Source organism: Scyliorhinus canicula, chromosome 17 (assembly GCF_902713615.1).
Source record: "Scyliorhinus canicula chromosome 17, sScyCan1.1, whole genome shotgun sequence".
Lineage (NCBI taxonomy): Eukaryota > Metazoa > Chordata > Chondrichthyes > Carcharhiniformes > Scyliorhinidae > Scyliorhinus > Scyliorhinus canicula.
Window position 1 is genome coordinate 107,760,536 of NC_052162.1, and position 16,664 is coordinate 107,777,199.

Below are 16,664 nucleotides of genomic sequence, written 5' to 3' on the forward strand. Positions count from 1 at the left end.
GGGGAACAACCACAGGGGATCCCTGTACTGACTGCTTCCCCCCCGCCCCTCTCACCGTCACCCATCTATCTTTATTCTTTGGCGTAACTACCTACCTAAGCTTCTATCTCTGACCACCTCTGCCTCCCGAATAATCCGAAGTTGCTCCAGCTCCAGTTCCCTAACATGGTTTTTGAGGAGCTGAAGTTGGGTGCACTTCCCACAGATGAAATCAGCAGGGACACTGACGGCGTCCCTCACCTCAAACATTCTACAAGAGGAGCATTGTACTGCCTTCCCTGCCATCCCCTCTAGATAAAAACAAGAAAAAGAAAGGAAGAGCTTACCTGATATTCCCTCAACCCCTTAGGTTAGAGGAGGTGGAAGGGTGGGGGACACTACAAGTGTAGTGTCTCGGGTTGAGCAACCGCCCAACTTATATACAGGTACTCGCCTTCCCGACAGGCCCCTACTCCCGCCGAAAATCCGGAGGCCGCTCCTGCTAAAAAGCAAGTGAATTTAAAGGCCCACACTCACCTTCCCGACAGGACCTTGCGCCCGCCGGAAATCCGGAGGAAACAGTAAATACCACTAGCAGCGATGGGATTCGAACCCACGCCTCCGCAGAGACTGGAGGCTTAATCCAGCGCCTTAGACCGCTCGGCCACGCTACCACTTCAAGGTGCTGTCCTGGGTGGCTGTGTCCGGGTCCTGGGTCTCGTCCTGGGTGGCTGTGTCCGTGTCCTGGTCTCGTCCTGAGTGTCTGTGTCCAGGTCCTGGGTCTCGTCTTGGGTGTCCGTGTCCGTGTCCTGGGTCTCTCTCTCTCTCTCTGTGTCCTGGCTGTCCGTGTCCTGGGTCTCTCTCTCTCTCTGTGTCCTGGGTGTCCGTGTCCGTGTCCTGGGTGTCTCTCTCTCTCTGTCCTGGGTGTCCGTGTCCTTGTCCTGGGTCGGTCTCTCTCTCTGTCTGTGTCAGTGTCCTGGGTCTCTGTGTCAGTGGCAGGGCCTTCTCAGTCATGACGTGACTCCCTGGGGGCCACTGGTCCTGCCACTGTCCATGGACGTGGGACGCCAGACAGGCCGGGACGACCGGCAGCTGGTCCTGTGAGGCACAAGACAGTATGTATCGTGAGACTGGGGGGCTGGGGTGAGGGGGTGGAGTGGGGGGCTTGGCTGAGGGGGTGGAGTCAGGCAGGGGAGTCTCACATGGTGGTGCGCGTCTGACCTGGCAACCGGCAACTTCCCGGTCCTCGGCTCCGCCTGCGAGGTCCAGTGCCCTCTGCTAATGGACGGTGGTCCAGTGCCCTCTGCTCATGGACGGTGAGGGGGTGCAGTACGGGTGGACACCCTCCGGTTTTTTCCTGCTCCCTGTGGTTGTGGGTGCTCCAAAAGAACAAAGAGCAAAGAAAAGTACAGCACAGGAACAGGCTGTTCAGCCTCCAAGCCTGCGCCGGCCATGCTGCCCGCGTAAACTAAAATCTTCTGCACTTCCAAGGTCCGTATCCCTCTATTCCCATCCTATTCATGTATTTGTTAAGATGCCCCTTAAACGTCACTATCGTCCCTCCGATCCTCCTATCCTGGTGGGGGAGGGGGGGGAACCAAACATAATTGTTAGACGGTCCGACGCATGCAGTGCAGCTGTTGGGTATATGATGGAATAGGAGACGGGGCACCCGGTCATTGCGGGTGGCATGGGTGGGTGCAACCCATGCGGGTCAGGGAGGGGGGGCCTTTCACATGTGTGGGGGGGTAGGGGTGGTGGTGCCAGGGGCACACTGCTGTGTACTCACCCTGGCTGCCCTCGTTCGGTCGTGCAGCTTTTTGTGGCACTGTTTGCCGGTCCGTGGGGTGTGCCACACGGAGCTGACGGCATGGCCCACATCCCTCCACTTACGCCGGACGGTGCTGCCCTGGTTATGGTGGCCCTGTCTGGGGCACAGGATCGCCCTCCTCTCCTCGAGTGTGTCCAGGTCGTTGTCCCTAAACCTCGGGGCAGCACGGCGGGTGGCGGCCATCTTGCAAGCATCGGCAGTGAGTGCCGCTCGCGCAACTTAAGCGACGCGGCGACACACCAATGACGCGACCCGCTTATCCGACACTGGTCTCGGGCCGCTGCCCCCACGCTTCTCGCGGCGCCCATACTGGCCCCTTGTGCGGCGCAGGATCGCTGATCATAGCTGCCCGTTGACGCCATCATAAAATGCACCGGCATTTACGACAGCGTCAACACTTAGCCCCATTATCGGAAAATCCGCCCCCTGTGCGCCTTGAACGAGATAATCGCCCCTCGGACCATTACCTTTAACGCCTCTCAGAATGTGACAACCAACACCTCCCCATTCTGATTAATTTCCACACACTCTCTGATCTCGGACCACATCTTATCACAAAACCCCTTGTATGCCATCAAACCCGAATCTGGCCTCCATCCCGGCCTCTGCACCTGCCCCTCGCTGAGCCTCACCTCCAGCCAATGTGGCGCGTGTTCGAATAGTACAATTCCAGCATTCTCCGTTCTCACCAACAACACTGCCCGGCTCACCACAAAGAATCAATTTTCGAGTATACCTGATACATGTGTGAAAAGTAGGAGTACTCCCTTCCCACCGCCCCCGGGTTCTTAAACCTCCATGGGTCAACAATTCTCTTCCGCTCCATAAACCCTCCCAACTCCTTTGCCATCTTCAGCCTCCCCATGGACTTGGGACTCGACCTGTCCACGCTTGGTTCCATCACGCAATTAAAATGTCCACCCATAATCAATTACTGCATGTCCAGATCCAGAATCGCTCCCAAGGCACTTCTCCACTCAGTCCATCGATCCTCAAAGAGATCCTACTGCTCCCTCAATGACCTTCAATCACGTTCCCTACATCCCTACATGGGCAGCATGGTGGTTAGCATAAATGCTTCACAGCTCCAGGGTCCCAGGTTCGGTTCCCGGTTGGGTCACTGTCTGTGCGGAGTCTGCACGTCCTCCCCGTGTGTGCGTGGGTTTCCTCCGGGTGCTCTGGTTTCCTCCCACAGTCCAAAGATATGCGGGTTAGGTGGATTGGCCATGCTAAATTGCCCGTAGTGTCCTAAAAAGTAAGGTTAAGGGGGGGTTGTTGGGTTACGGGTATAAGGTGGATACGTGGGTTTGAGTAGGGTGATCATTGCTCGGCACAACATCGAGGGCCGAAGGGCCTGTTCTGTGCTGTACTATTCTATGTTCTATCTCCTTCCTCTGCTGTTAAAATTCGTCTTTGATGAAGGCCGTCAACAGTTTCATCTGGACCTTTCGCACTGGCGCCGACCCTTCCCCTGCGTCCTTTTCGCAACTGTTGCTGAACCACAGGTCCCCTTCCAATTCCTTGGCCAGGTCTTTGACTGTTTTTTTGCCGGGTCTGGTAGCCAATAGACATATCAATCTTGGGGAGAACCTTTCACTCTATCCCTTCCGCATCACTTTCCTGTCGGAGCTATCCCACTTGTGGCTATAAAGGGATGATATCCTAACAACAGAATATAGGGAGTTCGGAAGTAAGTTGAAAAGTCGGATCTCAAAGGTAGTGATTTCAGGATTACTGCTAGTAGCACGTGCTCGACAGAGTCGAAATAGGTTATATCAGATGAATACGTGACTGAAGAGGTGGTGCGAGGGTTTCAGATTCCGGGGACGTTCGCATCGGATTTGGAGGAGGTCGGACCAGTACAGATTGGACAGGGTACATGTGGATAGGAGCAGGACGGACGTCCTCCAGGGAGTATTTGCTGAAGTGGCCGGGGAGGGTTTAAACTAAAGCGGCAGGGGGATGGGAACCTATGCAAGGAGTCAGAGAAGAGGGAATCAAGGACCAGAGCTAAAGACAGAAAGGGGAATAAGAAAAGTGATAAGCAAGGGCCAGAAACAAACAGGCCCTCGGTGAAAATAGTAGGAATAGGACAAGTAACTTTAATAACACAAGCCTTAGCATTGTGCATTAATGCGAAGAGCACTTGCAATAAAGTGAATGAATTAATCGCACAAATAGGTATAAACGTCACGATATAGTCGAGATTATAGTTGAAGGATAACTAGGGATGGGAACTGAATATCCAGGGATATTCAGTATTTAGGAAGGATAGAGAAAAAGGAAAAGGCAGTGGAGTTGCTTTGCTAGTTAAAGAGGAAATTAATGCAATAGTGAGGAAAGATATCAGCTCAGACGGTGTTAAATCTGTATGTGTATAGCTGAGAAACATCATGGGGCAAAATGACATTACTGGGGGTTGAATATGGAACCCAAACTGTAGTGGTGATGTTGGGAATGGCATTAAACAGGAAATTAGAGACGCGTACAATAAAGGAACATCTAGAATTATGGGTGACTTTAATCTGTATATAGATTGGGCAAATCAAATTAGTAACAATACTGTAGAGTAGGAATTCTTGGAGTGCATAATGGATGATTTTCTGGATCAATACACTGAGGAATTAACTGGAGAACACGTCATCCTAGACTGCATGTTTTGCACTGAGAAAGGAATAATTGGCTATCTAGTTTTGTGAGATCCCTCGGATAAGCAACCATAATATGATAGAATTCTTCATCAAGGTGGAAAGAGATGTAGTTGATTCTGAGATTTGGGTCTTGAACCTTAATAAAATAAATGGTATGAGGCGCGAGTTGGCTATGATGGATTAGGAAACGTTACTTAAAGGGATGACAATGGATAGACAATGGCAAACATTCAAATGTGCAAGGATGAACTGCAACAATTGTTTATTCCTGCCTGGCACAAAGGGAAAGGTGCCAAAACCATAGCTTACAAAGGAAATTAGCAATAGGATGAGATCCAAGGAAGAGGGATACAAATTGGTCAGCAAAAAACAGAGAACCTGAGGATCAGGAGCAGTCTAGAATTCAGCAAAGGATGACCAAGGGATTGGTTGGTTAAGAAGGGGAAAATAGAGTATAACGGTTAGCTTGCGGGGTGATAGATCGCCGCACGATATATTACTCGACAGAGCTTCATGCCTGAAGTAAATTTCAAGCTTTATTCAGTCAGTTTTCAGATGTCTCTTGATCAAGTCAGTTTGCTTGCAAATACAGTGTTTTGAAAAGTTTGTTTTGTCCAGGCAAATACAGATTGCTGAGTCAAATTCAATACAAATTACAATTCTTGATGATTTCTTCAAATTAAAATACACAATACAGAGAAGTTGAAAATAGACAAAATGGCAGCTTTCAGAGCGAAGCGCAGGAAATAGTTAAAGGCAGAAAATAGTTAAAGACAGGAAGTAAGATCATTCCTGAATAATTTGCTCAAATTCGGCACCTATTTTTAAGGTAATTGCTATTGCCAATGTTCTGTCCCCTTTATGTCTATGATTGAGTCATAATAATTATAATTCATTTTATTCGATAGAAATGGCTGTCCATCAGATTTTTAGTATGGGGTGACTGTAACCTCTCATTCCCTCCACACTTTATCAGTTCTCATGACTAAGAACTTTGCCCAGATTCATACACTGACCAATGTGTCTGGAGTTTTAATCTGATCATTCTCATGCTATTCAGCAGTTTTCACTGCCTGTTTGTTTGAACTGTGTGACCTTAGCAAACGACTTTGATCCAAAATCACTTTAAAAAAACCGTTTTGATTTTTAAGCATTTCTTCCTTTTAGACTTGTATATTAAAACTAGATTTCTATCACGGGGAATATAAAAACTGATTGTAAAAGTTTTTCTCAGTATGTAAAAAGTGTTGCGGTATCGGACCAGATCCCAATATCTTTTCGGAAACTGGATGATAAAACACAACAATTTTTCAATTTGTAAAACTGTGAGGGAAGGATACGTCACCCCAAGAGTGACTTCACTTCTATTAAAACAAACTTTATAATTAACACCATCGAAATTAACATCAAAGCAAACAGCTTACAGTTGAACAATTCTTAACAATAAAAGGAAACACTTATTTTTTTTCTCCATTTCACAATTTAAACAATCATTCAATTTTCTACAATTTTTATAATAAACAAACAACCCACCCCATATGCCGCACCCTGATTATTGCTAATGACTACTAATTCTTAAAGAATAAACCAATCTCTATTATGTAACCAATCTCTATTTGTTGATGGACCATTGTCAATGTACTCTGTCGATTATTCTTTTGTCTACTATGTACGTACTGTTTACATTCCCTTGTCTGCAGAAAAATACTTTCACTGTACTTTGGTACATATGACAATAAATATCAGTCAATCAAAAGAAGGAGATAAACAGCTTCTGCCTCGAATGGATCCTCTCCTCTGACCCCCTAGTGGCGTGCTTTATTTTCTGCAGATGCAAAAACTCTGATAGATTTCCCACCCAAGTAGTCACCAGAGGCGGCTCCGGTGCCTGCCACCATAGCAGAATCCTCCGGGCGATCAGGGAGGCAAAGGCCAATACATCAGTCCTCCTCCCCTCTTGCAGCTCCGGCTCATCCGATACCTCAAATATCGGCACCCACGGGCCCGGAGCCACCTTTGCCCCCCAAATCTCTGACATGGCCTCACAAAAGGACTCCCAGAACTTCCCTAATTTAGTGTAGGACCAAAACATGTGCGAGTGTTTCTCTGGCCCTCTTGAACAACGCGTGCATCTGTTCCCCGAACAGGCGCCGGAATGTGGCGACTAGGGGCTTTTCACAGTAACTTCGTTTGAAGCCTACTCGTGACAATAAGCGATTTTCATTTCAGGGGCTGGTTTAGCTCACCAAGCTAAATCGCTGGCTTTGAAAGCAGACAAAGCAGGCCAGCAGCACGGTTCGATTCCCGTACCAGCCTCCCCGGACAGGCGCCGGAATGTGGCGACTAGGGGCTTTTCACAGTAACTTCATTGAAGCCTACTCGTGACAATAAGCGATTTTCATTTTCATTTCATCTGCTCTTAACCTTGGGAAAGAACCCACTAATGCATGTCCTAGTCATGTGCACACTATGCACTATTTTAAACTGGATCAGGTGTCTCGCACGCGAGGAAGTAGAATTTACCCAATGTGGGGCCTCGCTCCACATGCACCCCCCCCCCCCCCCCAATGCACTGTCCTACTCTTTTCCCCCCCCCCATTTGTTCTTTATGTCCCCCAAAGAAGCCCTCTCCCTCAAATGCCTATAGATATGAGACCTTTCACTTCCCTATCTCATCCAACGTACAACTTTATCCATTAGTGAGAGGGCTGCAACCAAGGAAAATTAGAGACCTCCTTCCGAACAAAGATCCTCACCTGTAAATATCAGACCCACTTCCCCCCCGGAAGCTGAAACTTTTCCACCAGTTCCTCCAGGCCCACAAACCCTCCACAAATAAATTCCTAAACCTCTCTACCCCCTGCCGCTCCCAGACCTTGTAGGTGAGTTAAGTCTATGGTTCCCACATATCGACACCCTGAACCACATCGACACCAGCTTAAAATTTTGCCTAAACTTGTTCCAATCTCTTAACGAGGCTACTACCACTGGGTTCATAGAGTACCTGGCCTGTGAGTCAGGAAGAGGAGCCTTCACCAATGTGCTTAAACATGGCCCTGTACAGGAAGCTGCCTCCATCAGCCCCCAAACCGGCTTTTCCTCCATGCCCCATTTCCGAACCGTCTCGATATTTACCACTCAGTAGTAATTCATCAGATGGGGCAAGCCAACCCTGGACTACCTATTTCTTTGCAAAAACGCTCTCAGAACCAGAGGTGTCTTGGCCGCCCATATGAAGTTTGATATCAGCTTGTTAATCTTAACAAAAAAAATTGAGGTTGAAAGATTGGGGACTCTGGAATATAAATGAGAAATTTGGAAGGACCACCATTTTCACTGTTTGAATCCTTCCCGCCAACGATAATGGGAGAGGGTTCCAACTTTTCAAATTCCCCTTCACCCCTTCTCCCAGGCAGGCCAGATTCAGCCTGTGCAGCAATGCCCAATCGTTAGCTATCTGTATTTGCAAATATCTAAAACTCAACCTGGCCAGCCAAAATGGCAATTCCCAGACCCACACCCTGTCGCTGAGGGTTCACCGGGAACACCTCACTCTTCCCACATTGAGTTTATAACCGGAAAAAGAGCCAAACCTAATACCTGCATAATCTTTCCACACTAGAGACAGGGGGCTGGATTCTCCAGTCGCCGGCACCGGAATCGTGTTCGGCGATTGGCCGGATAATCACAGTTTTCAACCAAATCAGGGGCGGTGCTGCTTTTGCGATGCTCTGCCCCCTCCAAAGCGGCTCACTCTTTGAGTACACCGTGCCACGTATCGACGGCGTCAGGACATTGCCTGAGGCCCTCCCTCCGAAGCTCTGCCGCCGACCGGCTGAGGTCCCGACGGTGTTGGTCATGTGTGGACTCAGTCCAGCGCTGCCACAGTCGGGGGAGGGCCGATCCACGGGCAGGGGGGACTTTATTAGGGGCTGGGGGCACTGTGGGGGGTTGGTCCGAGGCGTACGAGCCGGCCAAAGCTGGGGCACTGCAGGACGGGTCCGTGAATGGCATCCGTCATGTAGCATGGCGCTGCCGATGCAGACTGCCGCCGTGCGCATGTGCGTTCACGGACCCGACAATTCTCCGGGCCATATCGGTAGCTGAAGCCAGTGCTCTACCCTGCCGGCATACTAGTACACCAAGCTTAATGCATTGGTACAAACGCTCGCAGTGTGGGCCTTATACAACAATCTGATCCATGTTATGAACCTCGGTCCAAACCCAAACCACCCCAGTATCTCAAAGTGATGCTCCCATTCTACATCTTTCTCTGAGTCCATGGAGATTATAACCTCTGGCTCCAAACCCGATGGGGCTCACATCGCCACATTCAATCTTATATTGGTCAACAATTGTCAACCCTTCACAAAACCCATCTGATCCTCGGGTACTGTAACTGGCAGACATTCCTCAAAGCGAGTTGAAAGCAGCTTTGCCAATAACTTTTCATCGACATTCAACGGAGATATGGCCATATGACCCAAACTCCTCTGGATCCTTATTTATCTTCAGGATTAGAGAGCTCGAAGCCTGCATCAATGTGGTCAGCAGCAGTCCTGGGATAATGAATTATTGAACATCTCCACTAGATGTGGCCCCAGCACAGTCACAAGTATTTCATAAAATTCCACTGGGAATCTGGGCCAGGAGCTTTCCCAGATTGCATAGAACCAGTGCATCTCATAATTTCCTCCAGCCTGATCGGAGCCTCATGCCGCTGCAATTTCTCTCTCTCCACCACCAGGAAATCCAGGAATTGTATCATATCGGGCAGTGTGGCGTGCAGTGGTTAGCACTGTTGCCTCATTGCGCCAAAGACCTGGGTTCGATGCCGGCCCCTGGTCATGGTCTATGTGGAGTTTGCACATTGTCCTCATATCTGCTTTGGTGTTACCCCCACAACACAAAAAAATGTGCAGTTGGTGAATTGGCGCTAAATTGGCAATAATTGGAAAAAAAGAATTGGGTGCTCTAAATTTATTAAAGAGAAGAATTGTGTATCATATCACAGCCTTTCTCTGTGGGCTCAGGATAGCACAGCCCGCGTGTAAAAGATGTCAAACACTCCATTTACCTCTCCTGGATCAGAAACCACTTCTCCCCACGGGTCCTTAATTTGCACTATCCTGCGAGAGGCTGCCTGCCATCTCAACTGGTGTACCTATAAAACATAGAACATACAGTGCAGAAGGAGGCCATTCGGCACATCCGAGTCTGCACCGACCCACTTAAGCCCTCACTTCCGCCCTACCCCAGTAACCCAATAACCCCTCCTAACCTTTTCGGTCACTAAGGGCAATTTATCATGGCCAGTCCACATATCCTGCACGTCTTTGGACTGTGGGAGGAAACCTACGCAGACACGGGGAGAACGTGCAAACTCCACACAGACAGTAACCCAGCGGGGAATCGAACCTGGGACCCTGGCGCTGTGAAGCCACAGTGCTATCCACTTGTGCTACCGTGCTGCCCATATAGGCTACCGGCCTTCTCCCTAAGCCCAGAGAATGCCCCTCTCACATGCGAAACTACCCAACCGCTTTTCCTGTCGATACCAATTTGACCTCCAACTGGAGCTTCTTCCTTGAGCCGCAAAGTAGTACAGTGGTTAACATTGTTGCTTCACAGCGCCAGGGTCCGGCATTCGATTCCTGGCTTGGGTTACTGCCTGTGCGGAGTCTGCATGTTATCCCCGTGTCTGCGGTGTATCCTCTGGGTGCTCTGGTTTCCTTCCACAAGTCCCGAAAGACGTGGTTGTTAGGTGAATTGGACATTCTGAATTCCCCCTCAGTGTACCCGAACAGGCACCGTAATGTGGCGACTAGTGGATTTTCACAGTAACTTCATTGCAGTGTTAATGTAAGCCTATTTATGACAATAATAAAGATCAGATCAGATTATTTATTTCCGTCAGTAACTTCTGCGGGGTAGTAATGTATTGCTGGTCCACCACCAGAATAGCCTGTACCAACCTGTGTTTCTATCCTTCCTGCCTCATCCCTGTGAGCCTGAATCGAGATCAGCTACCCCCATCACCGCCTTTAACCCCTCCCAGAACGTGGAAGGTGAGACCACTCACTCATATTAAACACCATGTACGTCCCGATAGCAGCGGCTATCCTCTCACATGTTCCCTTATCCACCAACGTGCCACATCCAACCTCCACAGTGGTCGCTGGGTGCAACCACTCTCCAACACAAATCCAGATAGTGCAGAGGTTGGTCGGATATGACAATTGCCGAATATGCCGACCCTATCACCCCAGGGAGCAGCAACTGAACAATTACAAAAAAGTCAATGTGTGAGTAAACCCGGTGCACATGTGAAAAAAAGAAGAATTCCTTCTCGCTCAGGTATCTAAATCTCCATGGATCTGCACCTTCCATCTGCTCAATAAACCTGAACAGTTCCATTTCTGTTAACCAGCATTTTGGCCAGCAGGGTATATTTTTTAAAATCCCTCGCACAGCCCCCCCCCCCCCCCCCCCCCCCCCCCAGCCTGATTCTAATCTTGTACACCTCAACAATCCATCCCCATACCCATTCCTCCATGCCCCCCCACTTTCCCAACCATTCCCAACAATTGCTTTAAAACGCGTACCCTAAATGCAGGGCAACAGATATTACAGAACTATGAAATATAACAGGAAAATCCAGTGAAAACAAAATACGCATGCAAACCTGCATCAATACTTTGAAATGTCCCGCAGTTTATGCTCTTTGATAATGTTGTTCACTTCCTCCAGTGTGTCAAAATAATGGTCTCTGCCCCCACACGTGAACCACAGGCTGGCCTGGTACATCATTTCGTATTTCATCTTGCCACTAAAAAGAGCCAACCTGGCCTTATTAAACCCGGCCCTCCTTTTCACCAGTTCCGCTCCCAGATCCTGGTAAATTTTAACGGTGTGGCCTTCCCACTTGCACTCTCAAGTCAACTTTTCCCACCTCAGGATCGTTATTTTGTCTAAATACCTGTGGAGTTGGACAATGATTGCCCTTGGCAGCTCCCTGGATCTGGGCTTCTTCCTCAATGGTGATGAGCCCGGTCCGCTTCAGGAGGGAGTGCAAAGACCCCCTCCGCTACCAGATGCCTGAACATCTTTGCCACATACACTATGGCCTTCGCTCCTTCTCTGCCCTCGGACAGCCCAATGATCCTCCGGTTTGTCACCTGGAGTGATTCTCTATTTTTTGCCCGCCCACCGTCATCATCATCACCTCTGCTTCTGAGAAGGCAGTCTGATCCTCATGATCTGAGACTATCTGCTCCACCTTCTGGATAGACAAATTCTGTGCTTCCAACCGTTGTTCCACCCTTTCTAGAGCTGCCTAAATCTGGCTTTTGCCAAATCGTCCATAACCGCCTCCCTCTGCCTTTTAAACTCTCCCATCGGGAACTCTACCAACTTGTGGGTCGTCCACTGAGCAGGCAATGGTGCCACAGGTCCCTCCACCAGGTTTTTACCTCCTGCGCCATGCATGTCCCCTGAACCTGAAGAGAACGCTCTACTTGACATACTCCTCGTTTGATAACCTTTGGACATTCCACACTGGAGGAGGAATCCAACTCTTCCACTGGATCACTTTTTCACCTGCACAGCACCTGCTAAATGGGGAAAAAAGGGCCAAAAATCAAGTCCTCAAGCAGGAGCCAGCCACCTTATGTGCGAACTCTCGTTTTGTGGCCGCCACCGGAAGTCAGGAAACACTTTAACTACTAACTTATACCGTAATATCTTCTCTATCTCCAATAAGCAAATTCCATTACAGCCCAAAAGCCTCTTGTTAATAAAGTTATCAAACAGCTGTCCTCTGTGTAGAGATTTCTTGGAGGGATTTCGTGGAGAGAACAAGACTTTCAAGAACAGCCAGCAAAGCCTTCTGTGCCGTTAGATTTTAGACTTCAAATCCTATTTCTCAACTGCTTGCTGCAGCCCAGGCTCTACCCATTAATTACATAATCTCTCTTCCATTCAGATTTCATGATCATCTTACGTGAAACTAAACACACTGTCTCAAATTATCTAATCTGAGAGACCCTTCTTTTTTAAAGATTCCATTAGCCCTATATTGGGAATCAAATGAATGGTCAGAATCAATTATTATCGTTCTTTTACGACACTTGTATTACATCTTTTGCAGACACACCGCCTGCCTGTAGGTTAAACCAGGATTTCAAAAAATATTCCTCCTAAAGATTATCATACCATATATAACAATGATCTATATTCATTACAAAAGAAAGCGATTGGTGAAGACAAAGGTAAGGCCCTTATATCAGAAGCGGGAATTTATAATGGGGAACCAAGAATTTGCTGACCAACTAAATACATACTTTCGTTTTTGCCTTCAGAAAGGAGGACATCAATCACTTAGCAGAAATGTTGGAGAATACAGGATTTAGTGAGAGGGATGAACTGAAAAAAAAATCAGTATTAGTAGGGAAATGGTGTTGGAGAAATTGATTGGGTTGAATGGCAATACACATCCCCACAGCCCGATAGCCCACATCCAAGAAATAGTGGCCTGAGAAAGAATAATGCATTACTAACAGTCATCTTCAGTGGACTCTGGAAAGTAATCCCACTATTTAAAAAGGGAAGTCAAAAGGAAGCATGGATTTATGGACTAGTGAGTCTGGCATTGGCAGTGCGGAAAATTATAGAGACCTTGATAAAAGATTTAATAGACAAGCATTTGGAAACCTGTGGCAGAACCGGACAGAGACAGCATGGATTTACGGAAGCGAAATCATGCTTGACAAATCTACAAGAATTCTTTGAGATGTGTAATGAACTCCAATTGGCTTTATTGGTTGGCCAATGGAGTATGAGCTCCCTCAATGAGCCCCCTCAATTGAGGGGGCCCATATAAGCACCTGTGTAGGCTTTGTGAGCCAGTCTTAAGTTGACTGGACTGCTAGCAGCACTGTTTGTAGCTGCTCCTGTAATATCGTTATTGTAAATAAATATTGGTGTGGTGACGGAACTCCTGCCTCCTGTGGAGTACTACGAGCAAGTGGATGTAGTTTATCTAGACATTCAAAAGACCTTTGATAAGATCATAAGACACAGGAGCAGAATTAGGCCACTCCGCCCATCGAGTCAGCTCCGCCATTCATTCAATCATGGTTGATATTTTTCTCATACCCATTCTCCTGCCTTCTCCCCATAACCCCAGATCCCCTTATTAATCTAGAACCTATCTATCTCTGTCTTCAAGACACTGAGATTTGGCCTCCACAGCCCTCTGTGGCAAAGATTTCCACAGATTCAGCACCCTCTGGCTGAAGAAATTCCTCCTCATCTCTGTTTTAAATCATCGTCCCTTTAGTCTGAGACTATGTCCTCTGCTTCTAGTTTTTCCCACAAGTGGGAACATCCTCTCCGCGTCCACTCTATCCAGGCCTCGCAGCATCCTGTAAGTTTCAATAAGATTCTCTCCTCATTCTTCTAAACTCAAACGAGTACAGACCCAGAGTCCTCAACCTTTCCTCATACAACAAGGTCTTCAGTACAGGGATTATTCTTGTGAACCTCCTCTGGACCCTTTCCAAGGCTAGCACATCCTTTCTTAGATACGGGACACAAAACTCTGCTCACAATACTCCAAATGGGGTCTGACCAGAGCCTTGTATAACCTTAGGAGTACATCCCTGGTCTTGTGTAGAGGGACTTTTGAGGGGTTTCACAGGACGGCGCAACATCGAGGACCGAAGGGCATGTACTGCGCTGTAATGTTCTATGTTGTATTCTAGCCCTCTCGACATGAATGCTAACATTGCATTTACCTTCCTAGCTGCTGACTGAACCTGCATATTAACCTGAAGAGAATCATGAACAAGGACTCCCAAGTCCCGTGGTGCTTCTGATTTATTAAGCATCTCCCCATTTAGAAAACAGTCTGTGCCTCCATTTCTCCTTCCAGAGTGCATAACCTCACACTTTTCCACATTGTTTTCCATCTGCCACTTCTTTGCTCACTCTCCTAGCCTGTCCAAGTCCTTCTGCAGCCTGCCTGCTTCCTTAATACTACCTGTCCCTCTACAGATCTTTGTATCATCTGCAAATTTAGCAACAGTGCCTTCAGTTCCTTCTTCCAGATCATTAATGTATATTGTGAAATTTGTGTTCCCAGCACCGACCCCTGAGGCACACGACTAGTCACCAGCTGCCATCCTGAAAAATACCCCTTTATCCCCATTCTCTGCCTTCTGCCAGTCAGCCAATCTTCTATACATGGCAGGATCTTACCCTTAACACCATGGACTTTTAATTTATTTAACAGTCTCCTATGCGGCACCTTGTCAAAGGCCTTCTGGAAATCTAAATAAATCACGTCCACTGGTTCTCCTTTGTCTACCATCCTTGTTACTTCCTCAAAGAACTCTAACAGATTTGTCAGACATGACATAAAGTCTCACATCAGAGATTATTACTATTATTTTTTTAAATGTTCCAAATTGGGACAATTTTTACCTTGGCCAATTTACCTACCCAGCACATTTTTGGGTGTGGGGGTCAGACCTACGTAGACACAGGGAGAATGTGCAAACTCCTCACATGCAGTGACTGGGGCCAGGATTGAATCTGGGTCATCGTGCAATGAGCCGGCAGTGCTAACCATTGCGCCACTGGGCCACCCGACATAAGAGATTAGTGTGTGAAATTAAGGCACATGGGATTGGTTGTCATGTACTGAGATGGATAAAAAAAACTTGTTGGCAGACAGGGAACAAAGAGTAGAAATAACAGGGTCTTTTTCCAAATGTCAGGCAGTGGCTAGTCCACGACCACAGGATCGGTGCTTGGACCCCAACTATTCACAATACATATTAATGATTTAGATGAGGAAAATAAATGCAATATTCCCAAATTTGCAGATGATACAATGCTGGGTGGGAGAGTGAGCTGTGAGGTGGATGCAGAGATGCTCCAGTGTGATTTGGACAAGCTGAGTGCGTGGGTGTATGCATGGCAGATGCAATATAATGTAGATAAATCTGAGGATACCACTTTGGGAGCAAAAACAGGAAGGCAGATTATCATCAAAATGGCTATAACCTGAGGTGGGAATATGCAATGAGACTTGGGGGCTTCGCATATCAGTCGCTGTGTGTAAGAATGCAGGGGCATCAGGTAGTAACAGAAGGCAAATGGTATGTTGACCTTCATAGTGAGAGAATTTGAGTCCAGGACCAGTGATGTCCTGCTGCAATTAAACAGGGCCTTGGTGAGACCACACCTGGAATACCGTGTGCAGTTTTAGTCTCCTTATGTGAGGAAGGTTGCTCTTGCTATGGAGGGAGTGCATGGAAGGACGAGAGATAGAAGAGGAGAGATTGAGTTGATTAGGATTATATTTGCTTGTGTTCAGAAGCGTGGGTTGGGATCTTATTGAAACCTATATAGTCCAACAGGATTAGACGGAGCAGATGCAGGAAGGATGTTCCCAATGGTGGGGAGTCCACAACCAGGAGTCACAGTCTGATGATACGGGGTAGACTATTTAGGACTGAGATTAGGAGAATTTCTTCGCTCGGAAAGTGGTGAGTCTGTGGAATTCGCTACCACAGAAAGTAGTTGAGGCAAAAACAGTGTATTTTTAAGAAGGAGTTTGATACAACACTTCAGCGAAAGGATCTGGGGAAAGGAGGGAAGAGGCTATTGAGTTGGATGATCAGCTGTGATCATCCAACGAATGGCAAAGCAGGCTCGAAGGATGGAATGACCTCCCCCTGCTTCTATTTTTTATGTTTCCCAATATTCAAATGGAAGAAATTTATATTCGTCAAGAACTAGATGTCAGGACAGTGTGTGACTTGGAGGGAATGGCATTCGCATACACCTGCTACCCTGCTCTTTCTCAGTTGGTAGAGGTTGAGGGTTTGGGAGATTCTGTCACAGATCTGCTCAAGTTGCACATACATAAAATTGCTCACCTTCTGCCCCCTCCTCCTGTTCCACCCTCTTCCCAATCCCCCCCTCTCTCTCTCTTCACATAGAGCCCAGTGTCTTGTTTAGGTCTGGACTGGATGGTAAGTTCCCTCCCCCTCAGGACTTTGGTGAACCAGTTGGGTTTTACAACAATCCAGCAGTTTTCATGTTCACGTTGTCCGAGTGCCAGACCCACAAATGACCAGATTCATTCAGCTCAATTTCACAACCTGCCTTTGCATTTTTGTGGGATCCCTCTA

At 47.6% G+C, this 16,664-nt stretch overlaps 1 protein-coding gene and 1 non-coding gene across 5 annotated transcripts in view; one reads left to right on the forward strand and one right to left on the reverse strand.

Moving 5' to 3' along the window:
• The window catches only part of LOC119951693 (zinc finger protein 239-like), a 62,171-nt gene that overhangs the window by 44,333 nt on the left and 1,174 nt on the right, over positions 1-16,664 (forward strand). Inside the window, exon 3 of one of the 4 annotated variants that reach the window (XM_038774936.1) lies at positions 12,611-12,731. The exons of the other annotated variants lie outside the window; for them this stretch is intronic. The gene's annotated coding sequence lies outside the window, so the exon portion shown is untranslated. The remainder of the gene's footprint in view (positions 1-12,610; positions 12,732-16,664) is intronic. 4 annotated transcript variants of the gene reach the window in all.
• trnal-aag lies at positions 572-653 on the reverse strand. Its single transcript has one exon. It is a non-coding gene; the product is annotated as a tRNA-Leu (tRNA).